This window comes from Zootoca vivipara, chromosome 1 (genome assembly GCF_963506605.1).
Source record: "Zootoca vivipara chromosome 1, rZooViv1.1, whole genome shotgun sequence".
Taxonomy (NCBI): domain Eukaryota; kingdom Metazoa; phylum Chordata; class Lepidosauria; order Squamata; family Lacertidae; genus Zootoca; species Zootoca vivipara.
Window position 1 is genome coordinate 128,778,712 of NC_083276.1, and position 14,324 is coordinate 128,793,035.

A 14,324-nucleotide genomic window follows, 5' to 3' on the forward strand; every position below is an offset into this window, starting at 1 on the left:
GGTCTGCAGATCTTATGTAATTTCCCATTTGGGAGCATTCCCATTCTCCCCCCCCCCCCGCCCCACCGGTTGGCCTGTGTGAGAAGGAAGTGGAGTGGGTGTTTGAAAGTGACCTCCCATCCCAAAGCTGCTGCTGTTTTCGGCCCAGACATTAGGCAGGGTGAGACCACTGCTTCAGGCAGAAAAGCAAACAAGCCCAGGCACTGACGATTTCGGGCATGATTGTGTCCATTTTGGGAGAGGATCTCGTGAGATCTTGTGGAGTGCACACAAGTGCTCATGTGATTTGAATAGGATCTGGCCACAAAGGGATGCTATCTTGCCTGAAATCTGCATCCCCATCAGCGGCAAATGCTGGGCAGGTGCAGGCCTGCGGCGGCAGAGCAAGCAGTGGCAGAGGAGCAGGCAGGTAGTGGTGGGAGCAGTGGCTATGCAGAGTGGCACTTCCCGTTTTCCTCAAGTGGCAAAAGAGGACATGCTGACCCCTGTGTTTCCATCACATCTGCCACTCCCCCCCCATTAGAAACTTCAGTGCCAGGATGTACCCTTCAGGTTTTCAGTTGCTTACCCCTATTATAGTCTGATCCCAGACTTCTGGTGTCAACGAAATAAGAGCATGCACTCATGAAAGTGTCATGAAAGATTACAAAGCTTGGTGCTTTAGCATGAAACTAAGAGCAAGAGAAGCACTTCTCCTGTATGACTTGTTACCTGTGAATGATATTCTGTTCGTATAATGGCTGAGAGGCTTGCAAGGAATAGATGTCTTAAGAGATATCCTGCCCCAAAAAGTTCGGTTACGCTCATTCAGAGTCTGTGTGTGTTGGTTTGGCTTCACAGCTGTGCATTTCTTTATTGACAGGTTCCACACTTCAAATATATTTGTCTGGTTTTGGATGTAAATAATTATCTAAATGTAAATCCTGAGGCAATCTTAAACGTGCATCCTCAGAATAGAGTTCCTTTGAAAGCAGTGGAACTTCTAAGTATATGCCTAGAGTGAGGGTACAAATACCATTTCCATGTACGCGTTTTAAATGTCCCCAGTTGTGAAAGAATGAGAGGCAGATAAAATAAACCCTTTTTGCCAAAAAGTAATTTAAGAGAAAATGTTACAATGGCCTAATGCAAATTGAATGAGTCTCTCAGCATTGTTCCCAGTGGACAAATATGCTCATTACCAAAACTAGCTACTCATAAGTAACCTAATTTACATCTTTATTAATTTAGTATAGTTGCTTCCTTCTTCATCATCTCATAAGAGATACAAAATAGGCACCGCTTTGTTTGTGTTAAGAGCATTAAACCTTTTGCCTTAAGAGTGGCATTTTGTATCTTGAATACTACACATTTGTCATTGGCAGCTGACCTGAATTGCTGGGGGAGGGTGGGTGAATTTAAGCCTGATGTTAAGGTCACATTTTCCCTGTGTGGACCTGGTCAGTAGGGTAGAAATGCCCAGAAATGAAGCATATTTGACCCAAACATGAGGTGCACTGCATAGGTAAGGTTAGGAACTTGGTCTAGGTTGTGGAGCACCCCTTTAAGCTACCAGGGGGAGAGAAACAGAGACAGTTTCAGAGGGTTTTCTCCGCCACCCTGAAAAGGCAAATTATGAATCTACCCTTGATAGCTGTACCAGAGTAGGATGGGGTGACACTGGGCCAAAAGCAGCTGCACAGTAATGCAATGGAAAGGGGGAGAGGAGAAAGTTGAAAGCAGAAGGAAAGAGAGAGAGGATTTTTTTAAAACACAACAAAAAACCATAACCTTTCTTATGAACTCCCAAGAATGCATCAGTGGGAAAGAGGGAATGAAATCCTCAGTGCCAGGATAAGGTGAAATGGGGAGAATAGGGGATGGAGTGGGCATCTTGATCGACACTTTCAGGAGGGAACAGGGATTGGCCAGAGGTTTTCCCCAACAAAGGGCATGGACCAGTTATATAGTGGGGGGGGGAATCAGGTGGCAGTTGAAAAGGATTTTCTCTGTTCATCTGTTGCTGTCCTACCTAGAGAGTGCTAGATACAGGAAGGGTGTGTTTTGAGGCAAGATTTCAGGGCTTAGAATTGTCATTTATGGCAGGGTGTCGTGCTGATTGAATGAGGCTGTGGAAAACTTTGCCATTTGTGCATCCCAACGTTTTCATACCTCAAGGCACAGAGGGCCAGGATGCTCTCTTTTCCATGACAACTGGTCCTACAAACACACCCTGCTCTGGATAGCCACCTCTTGCCAACTAAACTTCCCATACAAGATGGCAACTGAGATACAAAAGTGAGGGGGGAATTGAGGTGATGCTCTCTGGTAATACCCCTTGTAAATTTTTACCTATATATTTCTTCCTTTTTCATTCTGATTTCTAGCCCAGACTGTATTAAAGTCTGTTGGATGGCTTGCAGTTTGCTACACAAATACAAACAGCAATAAAAACAAGACAAAACTGAATGCTAAAACAGTTAAAACTGCCAGCACATTTTTAAATCTAAGTAGGGTCTGGTATGGTTTCAGATTGGATAGGGGAACTCGTGTTGAGATTCCTGCATTGCAGGGGGTTGGGCTAAATGACCCCCAGTGGAACTACCTCTCTTCTCCTTTCATGCCCTCAAAAATCTACCCTGGCGCGTCCTCCAACTCTCTGGAGCAGCCTTTGAAGGGTGTCTAGGAGGGGAAAGCTGTGCTGTGCAAGTGGAACAGCATTGCTGGATAAGACCCACAGCTGGGAAGAACATGAAACAGGATGGCAAGGTTACTTGTTAGTGCAAATATTTTTTATTACTCTTAAATAAATTAAATGTAGGGCGACAAATTAACCAACACTTCAAGGCATATGGTCTTTCATGCGCATAGCATGACCCAAGATCCAGGGAGTTTGACTGCTGCACTTGTTGTCCCTTGTGTCACCAGTACACAAGTTTTTGTTTTGTTTTGTTTTGCTAATCCTGGCATATCAATTAATCCACAATATCTACTTATCTCAACTTTAATGTAAGCAGGTAAAAAAAGAGACCACTCACTATTGTGTGGAAAGGAGAAACAATATATATGTATATTTAAAGCTGAGGCATTTGTGGATGGCGTTAATACTGGGGAGCCATCAGATTCACAGAAAGACAGGTGCTCTTTGCTCCGTCAGTAGCTAAGAAAAGGGGCTGCATGGGTATGAGCAAGATGATGCAATGTGCTGACAATACAACACAATCTGGGAGGTTCAGTCAAGTTCAGAGCAAACGGGCAATCCAATTCTGAAGAGCACGAACAGACGTACTGCCAAAATGAGATGGGCTGATGAGATACTTGCATGTTGGCTCTCTGTAAGGGAACATTAGAAGGGGAAGAACAGCAGTCATTTATTCCACTGGGAAAATTCCAGAATGATTTTTGTTCTAAAGCTCCTGAAATTTATTTGTGCCCCGTCCCCCGTCCCCCCCGCAATACCTGCTGAGAGTGACTGTACTAGCTGAAGTCATCCTTTGCTCCTCTCCTCCATTGCTCATTTTGTTTAAAAAGGGTGATTTCCCCCCCCATACCAGTAACCATAGAGATGCTTAATAGCTACAGCTCCTGCCTTAACTGTCCTCGCAGCAAAATCTCTTCCTCCCCCACTCCCCTGGTGCAGTACAGCAGATTATTAGCATGTTTAACTGTCTTAAGTTATAGTTCCCATCCAGAGGGGGGTGGGGGGCGAGCCTCTCTCTCTCTCTCTCTCTCTCTCTCTCTCTCTCTCTCTCTCTCTCTCTCTCTCTCTCTCTTCTTCTTCTTCTTCTTCTTCTTCTTCTTCTTCTTCTTCTTCTTCTTCTTCTTCTTCTTCTTCTTCTTCTTCTTCTTCTTCTTCTTCTTCTGCAATGCCAAGGAGGCTGCATAAGCTTTAAAGGACTGGGTGGGAAAGGCTAAGTCGAGACAGGAAAGAGGTGCTGTTTGTCAGTAGAATCATAGAACTGTAGAGTTCAAAGAAACCTGAGGGTCATCTAGTCCAGCCCCCTGCAATGCAGGAATCTCAACTAAATTATCTTGACAGATAGACACCCAACCTCTGCTTAAAAACCTCCAGTGAAGGAGTGTCTACCACCTTTTGTGGGAGTCTGTTCCACTCTCAACCAGCTCTTACCATCTGAAAGTTATTCGTGATGTTTAGTCGGAATCTCATTTTTTGTACCTTGAAGCCATTGGTCCACGTCCTACCCTCCAGAGCAGGAGAAAGCAAGCTTGTTCTCTCTTTCATGTGACATATGCAGGATATTTGAAGATGGCTGACATATCTCCTCTCAGTCCCCTCTTTTCCAGGCTAAACATACCCAGCTCCCTCAACTGTTCCTCATAAGGCTTGGTTTCCAGACCCTTGATCATCTTGGTTGCCCTCCTCTGCACTCCTCATGCTTGTCAACATCCTTCTTAAATTGTGGTGCCCAGAACTGGACACAGTATTCCAGGTGTGGTCCAACCAAGGCAGAATAAAGTGGTACTATTACATCCCTTGATTTGGACACTGGACTTCTGAGGATGCCAATGACAGAAAGTTGCACCGACTCATGCAGCTGTGAACTAGGATTGTGTATAGGCTTCCCAGCTAGCATGTGCCGAAGTTTCAAGGTCTGTGAGGTTTGTTGTTGCTACAAGTATTTCATAACCCATTATTATTGCACTGTTGCAATATGCTACAGTTATGTAGCATAACTGTTGTTATGCTAAATGAATGTTAATGGAACAATGTCTGTGTAATAAACTGTCAGTTAGGCTCCATACACTGTATGTGTTGTTTTTTTACATTATGAGGTATTGTCGACCCTGCTGATTTATATGGAACTGTTTTCTTTAACTGGAAAAGGGAAGAACTCAATAAAACACGTGTTTCTCTTCCCACCTTGCCAACAACATTTTGCTTAGTAACTTCTAAGTCATTTGACATTATTACTTGCCAACTATTTTGTTGTCCAGTGCTCTTGTTGAGATATGGTGGGGCGAGAGCAACTGGACACACAACTTTTTTTTCTAGCAATAGCTGAATTTATAGCTTTACCCTTTTAGGGTTGCCATACGTCCGGAATGTCCCAGATGTAGCCAAAATACTGCAGTTGAAAGCAGTATCTGGGCAGAAATTGCTAAAAAATGTCATGGCAACCCATAAAAAGCTCAACAACTTTTGTCTTTTGAAATATGGCAACCCTACCTTAGCACAACTTATGAAAATATTTTTACAATTACATCATAATAATTTTTATTTGGGAGTGGAATTGACTCCCAAATTAGTGTTTATAGGTCTGTATGTGTCTCCGCATTATTTCCTCTTGACTTCCCAGGAATAAGACCTGGGATGCATAACAGATACTTACCAGAAAATAATCTTTCTGTAACATCTTCCAGTAACCTGACAATTGTTCATTTGTACTTTTGAGATTAATCATTACATACATATTCATAGCTGCAATCCTATGCCCGCTTACTATTCCTATCAGACATAGTGAGATTTATTGATGAGTAAACAAGGCACGGTTATGAACTCAACTGCCCTTGGAGCACTCTCTGTTACCTTCTGTGTTCACTATATTTAAAAAAGCAAATTAGCAGGTTTGGGGTCAACCATTTGACACTTCCATACTCTCAAGTAGTTCAGTTAGGTAGGTCATGTTGCAAAACTTTGAAAGTGTCATTCTGTTGCATGGTTTTCATCTGCTTGTATATAATATTTCTGCTGATGTTTCCAATCCACAGCAGAGAATTTGTGGCTCAGCTAGTACATTTGTGTCATTAGCTATGGTGGCAAAGCCTGGTTTATAGCAGAAATGTAATTGCACCTTTTACTTGTAGCATGATATCTTTCTTTGAAAGCCAAAATAATGCTTGAGCATACAGTATATTTTCTCTTACAAGCAAGCTTCTTATTTCTTAGAGAAGTTTTAAAAAGTGTTCGGAAGATAAGAAGGAATGTGTGTGTGTAGTGTGCATGCTGTGGTAACTTCGCATTTATAATCCCAAGAGATCTGTTTTTTTCAGCAGCACATGCTACTGCATGTAAAACATTTTTTTAAAAATGGATTCATATAAATTTTTGGTGTTCTGTTGCCTGTGTGTACATTTGGCAGTGACACAAAAGGAAACCGCTTGATGCTTTCCCTGGGATTAGAGGCCTGATTACCAAGGACACGTTTTGGTTGGTTGCAATTAAAATGCTTGTCATGCATTCGATACCAGGAACCCTTTTGACAGACGGCTTAAGCTGAGGCAAGTGCAGCATCCTATTGTAAGTGAGTGATGGCGGAGCTGGCTGCCTTGCCGTCATTCTGGAAAATTCTGTGGCCAGCGAGCTCCCTCTGTGTCTCCCACTCGGCCTCTTTTCCTTTTCACCACTGCGGGGACTTCATCTGATTTGCAGTTTTCCTCTTCCCCGACACACATACGGAAGCTGCAAGCTGGTGGCTGGCAGACTGTGTCTGTCTGGAGATAGACAGAGAGCTCACGGATACTAATACTCTGGGAGAATGGTTATGCTGCAGTTATTTAAGGATATGCCTTTGTTGGTATCGAAGCACAGGAGCTGGTAATGTTTTTTTCCCCTTTTTGTTTTACCACCAGCTTTATCTGTGCCTTTTTAAATACCTGCAATATGCTGATCTACAGAAGCCCTTCCTGCTATATATTAGGTGCAGAATTTGCAAATACTGGATGACTGCAGGCTCTGTATGGAAGGCATAGGGTATACATATGTTTGCATTTCATGCATTTATTTAATTGCTTTGGTATATGGGTGGGGTTTTTTGAGGGGGGAAATTTTGCATGCATTTTTGGGTTGCATTTTAAACTAAATGGGTGCTTTTTGTACAGAAATGGAGGATAATACTTTTCCAGTGTAATAATATTAAGTGTGTGTGTGTTATTTTTTAGATTCTCCAGCCTTTTCTTTCTAACCAGACACACGCCTTGGGTTTGACTTGCTTGCAGACAAAAGGTAAGGCACAGCTCGTTTTTCACCTGTCCGTACTCACACTGGGGAGTGGGTGTTTCATTCACAGGCGATCTTTTGCATACGACTTTTTATTCTATTCTGCCGCACAGTACTATAGCTTTTCTTGGGCGTTACGGCTTGCCCATGGAGTATACCATTGTGGAAGTTCATTGTGATGGCTGCATTCTTAAAAACTACTTGATGCATGGAGACGTAAGCTCAGTCATTTTGGCCACTGGGGTTGCCTCAAAGCAAAACCAAAAAACTAAAAACCTTTGCTTTTCTCGATCACCTGTCGGAGCTGGACAAACAAAACAAGCACAAGCATTATTCAGCCCTTTATTCTCAACCATTCTAGATAAAGGGTGTTAAGGGTGGGGGAACCTTTCTCCCTAAAAATTAACTGTGGTTGCAGTTCTGTGTAAAGGAGTACATAAGGGATTTAATACCTTGGCTTGTTTCAGTAGGTAGAGTCTGCCACATACAGATAGAGCCGTGTTTGTTTCTAGGGAGGGAAAAGTATGTTTTTGTTATCCCCCCCCCCAATTGTAACTAAGAGATACATGTATCCTTGCCATTGATTTTCACGCTGTATCTTTATTTGGTAGGGATGTGAGGAAACAGCAAATGCATCCCTTTTGTTACCCCCCCCCCCAAAAAATCAAGCCATTCAGCTTATAAGAGGCTACGCCTACATGTTGCCACAAAAGCTGCAGAACATTTTGTTGCTGAGACACAGCAGAATATACATATATTATCCTGCCTTCCACTCATTCCTTTTTCGTTGCTGTAACAACACTTTGCAGCCATCTGCATGAGATACTGAGAAAAGAAAGCAAAATGTCTCTCTTTTTTCTCTCCCTCTGGAATACATCTAATACAATACTCCATAACACAAAATCTGGGGACTGTTCTTTTTCGTTGGGGTTTTGAATGGGGCCTAATCTGTTCTGGACACCCTCTCAGTCTGTGGAGCTTTTGAGTTTTATGGTTTATTCAGACCATTTTTCTTTTTTTTGTGTGGTCACTTCACCTTTACCTAAGGTTCTATAAATATACTCCATGTCCCGTGTTCACCTTAATGTAGTCACATAATGTTTTATCACACATTCACGTGAATAAGTGTGTTTGCACACACATACGTCACATAAGTGCAATTGCCAAAGCATCAAGACTGGCTGTATTTCTCTGTAACCCAAAGTTGACTGTGATACATTGTGTCAAATGGCATGCACGTGTTTGTGTGTTCAAGGTATGTGTTTTTGTGTGCTTGCATGCCTGTCTGTGGGCTTCACATGTTAAGTTCTTAACTGTTGTCTGCCTCCCTGAATCTGAACTATCATACTGTTTTATATACTGATTCCCTCCCCCCAATGTCAACTACCGGTATATATTTAGGAGAGATCAAATGCAACTAAGCTTCAAAAGCACATTCTGCTTTTTGCGTTCATTTTCCTCTGCTATTTGTTGCCTTAACTGCAGCGCCTTGTCATCTTTACGTTTACCTGGTTTTTAAAAAGAATATGAACATGGGAAGCTGCTTTAAAGTGAATCAGATATTGCTTACTATGGTCTCCCCTGAATGGCACTACAGTGGTGCCTCGACGTAAGAATTTGATCTGTTCCGAAGGCACCTTCATAGGTCGAAAAATTGATAAGTCGAAAAATGCCATTGGAAACGCGATTTCCCATAGGAATGCATTGGAAACGGAAAAATTTGTAAGTCAAAGCAACCCCATCTAAAAATTCGTAAGTCGAAAAATCCCTATCTAAAACTGCCGCGGTTTTCTTTCAGATGTCGAGACATTCATAAGCGCGCGGCCATTACCCCCATTTGTAAGTCAAAAAATTCGGTTGTCAAGTCGTTTGTAAGTCGAGGTACCACTGTAGCTCTGCAGGATCTCTGGCAGAGGCCTTTCCCAGGACCTGCAATATGGGCTCATTCTTCTTGCAGACCATGTGCTCTGCCATGTAACGATAGCCCTTCTCCACACATGAGTTGCTCTCTCCTTTGAGATGCTGGGGACCTTCTGCCATTAAGGCTAGTTCATGTTTCAGACCACGTGCGGATTGTACCCTTTGCTCACTTAGATCTCTTTGTCAGATTTTGGCAAATTTCCTTAAAAATAACTCAACTTTGGCCAACAAACAAACAAAAAAAGGCCAACAACCTTTGTGTCCAGATTTTCACTTTTTGAAATATGACAACCCTATGATTATTATGCACAATAAAATGGGTATAGGTACAAGGTATGGAAGTTACAGGCACAAATCCTTCTGCTGAACAAAGTGGAGGGACATTATCACAAGATCTTATGAGATATAAAAAGTTAAGTACACAAAAAAATGCTCTTTGTTGTTCCATGCAGTTCTTTTGCCATTTAATATTGCATGTATTTCAGTGTTGGCTTTTAAACCTGGCTAATAATCTTGTTTGCTGAGGTCTAATGGCCTGCCACTACCCATAGAAACATGATATGGTACCTCTACTGTTGATAGAAAAAGAGGCTCTCCCACTAGCATTTGAAGCTCTGTGATATGGGGTGCCACTTGGGAGAATGATTGGACTGGGAAGTTCACCTGCTACCTCTCTCCTCCTGAGCACCCACTCCAGAAACCACTATTTCCTCTTTAAAGAGGTCAACTTGGGCTGCAGGAATCCACATTTGTTGCATGTAGCTTGTATCTTTGCTCTGAAGGGCTCAAACTGGACTCTTCATTTGGTAATATTTACTGTGACAATGCCTTTGAATTGTTGACCTTAAAAGTCTCTTCTTTCTTGAAAATCTAGCCAGCATGATCAATGGAAAGTGTGGCTAGCTCTGCTTTTTTGTAAGTTCCATTCTCAAAGAATTGTTTAGAAAACTGGCACTCTAATGCTAAAATATCATTACTTGAAAAGTAAAGGACAGTTCACACACAGTTGAAATATTCCTCCATGCAAGGCACCTCAAGTGTCCCCCAAGATGATTTTGTCCCATAAAGATAACATGCCATAAATGTAACAACTTAACGTTGTAAGTTGCTTTGAAATGTTTTATGTCATGAGTAATGAATAAATGTAATAATAAACAACACGCAACTCAGGCCCTCAGTAGATAAAGTGACAGCTATTGTGACGCTGACAGCTGAAAATGTGCTGCCATGATAATGACAAATGGCTGCTCGGAAGCTATGGCTAAATGCCCCAAGTTATGTTTTACATTTTCCGAGTTAATGCTTCCCCATTGGATAGTTGCATGCAGGGACATTGGTAGCATTCTTTGATCAGGGGTACAGCTAAAGGCAAAGAGCAGATAGATTTGAGTTCATTCAGGCAGACCAACCAGAAGAGGTCCTGGGCACTGCCAAAGATCGCTAAATTGGAGCTGTTGTTCATCCTGCCGTTGATAATTTATTTGGACCCAAAGAAAATAGAGGTGCAGGTGTCATTCCAAGGCAAATCAGGGGTGAGGCATTACCACTGGCTTGATTGCATGGAACTAGATTTTGACTATATGACTTCTACTACTGTTGGTTAAGGGACGCGAGTGGTACTGTGGTCTAAACCACAGCGCCTAGGGCTTGCCGATCAGAAGATCGGCGGTTCAAATCCCCGTGTCGGGGTGAGCTCCCGTTGCTCAGTCCCAGCTCCTGCCAACCTAACAGTTCGAAAGCATGTCAAAGTGCAAGTAGATAAATAGGTACCGCTCCAGCGGGAAGGTAAACAACGTTTCCGTGTGCTGCTCTGATTCGCCAGAAGCGGCTTAGTCATGCTGGCCACATGACCCATGGCCACATAAAGCTGTTTGCGAACAAACGCCGGCTCCCTTGGCCTATAGAGCGAGATGAGTGCGGAACTCCAGAGTCATCCGCGACTGGACTTAACGGTCAGGGGTCCCTTTACCTTTACTGTTTGTTAATGACACAGCTTTACATTTCCAAAGTGCTTTACAGCGCAATGAGGTAGTTGTTGTTGTGGTTGTTCATATATATATATATATATATATATATATATATATATATATATATATGCGTGTGTGTGTGTGTGTGTGTGTGTGTGCGTGTGCGTGCCCCAGGTAGAGCTGCCATAGTAAATCTACCTTTACTATTGTTCATATATATATATATATATATATATGTGTATGTGTGTGTGTGTGTGTGTGTGTGTGTGTGTGTGCCCCAGGTAGAGCTGCCATAGTAAATCTACTTTTACTATTGATAGTACTTCCTTGGCTGAGATGCATCATTACTGTCTTAGCATCAACAGGTGAATAGGCACCTCTTTGTCCATTTCTTTGGGGAGGGATGAGGTGCATCACCTTACTCTGTCCAAGCTACCATTTGTCTTCTTCATATTACTGATTTGGCGTAGTTGCTTCTACAGGGAAAAGTTGGTTCTGGTGTTCCACATTTTGGCCGTGGCTTATAAATATTCGCAATAAATAAATAAAATGCAGAAGAGGTGGCTGCTGCTAGGCTCATAGAAGCTACACCTTCTGTCATGTTCCTTATTGGAAACCCCATCTCATTCTCCTCCATCATCTGCTGCGATGAGCAAAAAATAATTATTATTCTAAGCCAAAGAGGAGACAGAGGGTGAGAAGCAAAGAGTACTAGGAAGGAATAAGGTGCACAGTGGGTTCAGCACCAGTCTTTGAATTGGTAATAAGATAAACATAGGTTTTCCTCCAAATTCTAATCTTAGCCACCTGCCCCTCGGTATTTATGTAGAGAGAGCATTGTTCTTTTTTAATGCGGGGAACCATTTAGACATTGGATCTTCTTCACCGGCTGACTGAAATGAAAACAGAGAGCAGTGCCACATTAAGGCAGTTGCACTTAGCTCTCTCAAATCAAAATCCTACTCCTTGTCTTGGGCCGGACCAAAATTATTATCCTCATATGTCAGCTGGGTAGGTGAAGTTTAGCTTTCTTAAATTCACACAGTGCAGGCTGAGATCAGATTTAAATCAGGAAATTCTAGCTAGTAGCTCATACACATTTTGCTTATATGGCTGCTGAACCATAGCAATTTAGGGTCATATGCTCATTCTCACCCAGGCAATCTACGGTAGCATTATTTCTAAACCTGACTTTCTAAAAATTCACTTCCATTTGCAAAACAATCTAAACTGCAAAGGAAAGTCACCAACAAAAACCCACAGGGCAAAAAGTAACCCACTATTATATTTTCAATAATTTACCCTATCTTTAAAAAAAACAAAAAAACCCACAGATAGTTTTAAATATATATTGCCCCTATTGGCTCTACAACCCCTACACGGGTTGTCTGGCTTTTGTGGGCAAGTGCCTGGCTGGTGTGGGAATTTAAAATGCCTCAGAAATATTCCATATTTGTTTTGGGTGTTGACATCCCCCACCAGAGACCTCTACAACCATTTTTATTTGTTATATGTTTCAACACTAGAGAGCATGAAGGCTGAAAGGCATGAATTAGGAATGTACTTGAAGTTCTCATCCATTTGTCAAAGGCTGAACACCAATGATTTATCTTCACATTTTAAAATTTCACCCTGCACCATCCGCAAGCAACAAGCTGAAACAGCAGTTTCTGCCGGGATTCGTTCCAAAGGAGTTCCAAACTTGTGATTCAGGGACTGCTACTGTTGGTTGCACTTGATGACATCATGCAAGTTTTTGCTGCAGCGTAGCAAAGGAGCGTAGCAAAGGAGGTGTAAAAGTCTCCACTAGGATTTAAGCAGGGGGGTGGGGGATAAATGATGATGTCAGGCCATGCACAGCAGATCCTATGGCACTTACTGCTTTTTAGGATAACTATTGCAATTATGATTAACCCATGCTTAACTTGCAATTCTCCCCTGTGTTACAGAAACAACCAATTCTAGGCGTGAAAGGTTCTAGGAAAAGCTGCTGATCTAGTGCACAAATAGAGGGTAAATCTGTTTGTCGGTATCCATACCGAAAACTAGTCAGAAGTAAAGCTAAGCGCATGTTCTAATAGGTGCATGTTCTATAAGCATGTGATAAATATTGATCTAATAGAAAATGAGAACCGTGTTGCTCCTGTTGCATGTTGTATCTCTTGTCTGCTGCAGGTGGGAAGTCATTATATTACTCTACATAATTCTAGCTGATTGTTTTTGGTCACTAATAGATTTTTTTTAATTAAAAAAATCATTAATGGTTTTATGTTGTGTTCATGGTCCCTGTACTTTCTTTTCATTATTTCCCGTGGGAACATGTGACTTGAGTGTTTGCTATCTGATAGATTGCCTGTTGCTACTAAAAAGATGACAATATTGAGTGTAAGGAGTCTTGCCCCCTATCACTCACTCTCGGTAGGTTCTTTTTAAAAACTCTAGAAGGCTTGGGGGCTGAATTTCATTGAGCTACCAAGCCACCCCTTCCTTCTCTCCTGTCCTTGGAGTGTACTCTTAATCAGTGTTTATGTGGGCCCCACCATGTTTGGGGCAGTTCCCTCCATTGCCTCCCCACAAGGGCTTGGCTCGCTCTGTTGAACTCCATCCATAGCCTATGGTCTTCAGAGCTCTACAGGCAAGATACATGTGAAACAATAAATTATAAGTTTTAAAAAATGGTTTGGACTGGCTTAAATTGATTCTTAAAGGAAATCAATAAGCCTCAGTGAAAACACATCCACCAGGGAGGAATTTGGGCCATTGATACTGAGAAGTGGGAATGTGTTGCTCTATTTCCATTGCAGGTTTAATATAATAAAGGAAATGTGGAACAGTTTATAAAATTAGATCTAGGCTTTTTATTTGTATTCCTGTATGTTATAATCAGATTACTGAAAATGGCATAGATCAGCCCGTTTAGCCTTTGTTGGCTTCAGCTCGCAGTGCAATTGATGAGAGCAATAGACAACCATATGGATTTCTTGATAAAGCTGCTTGGATTATATTTGTATATTGTTCTCATTTGGAGCAAGTTCCCCCTTTTCAGCAGATGTGGACACTTAGAATCATGGCAATCTAAGTACGGCTGCACAAAATTTTCACCTGTAAATTTTTTCCAGAGTGAAAGTGGGTGGTGGTGGTGGTGAAAAGGTCCGTGAAAACACCTTTACCTCACCATTTTTATGGACTGTTCACAACCAGCTGCAGCAGAATTTTTAAAAATGTACTTTTAAAATATCCTGGCCCATCGAGAATCAGGTAGGAGTCTGATGGTATCATATCATCTCATAGCCAGTTAAATTTGTCTAGGTGTCAATGTCACAAAGCCAGATTCAAGTGAGGGCAATTTATCCTGCTGCTCATACAGCTGAATGACCAAACACTTCCAGCCTATTTTGCAGCCATCTATTTCTGCAGCCCCAACACTGCAGAATTCCGCTGGTAAGCTCAGGATTTAACCTTAGGCCCTTTTGCTGAAAAAGGAGGATGAATTTTCTGTA

General features: G+C 42.0%; 1 protein-coding gene across 14 annotated transcripts in view; it reads left to right on the forward strand.

Moving 5' to 3' along the window:
- The window catches only part of MAP2 (microtubule associated protein 2), a 244,532-nt gene that overhangs the window by 104,846 nt on the left and 125,362 nt on the right, over positions 1–14,324 (forward strand). For 13 of the 14 annotated variants that reach the window (XM_060282190.1, XM_060282203.1, XM_060282223.1 and 10 more), the window contains exon 4: positions 6,880–6,943. The gene's annotated coding sequence lies outside the window, so the exon portion shown is untranslated. Of the gene's footprint in view, positions 1–6,300; positions 6,536–6,879; positions 6,944–14,324 lie in introns of those variants that run through there. The other variant, XM_060282196.1, reaches the window with a different exon arrangement.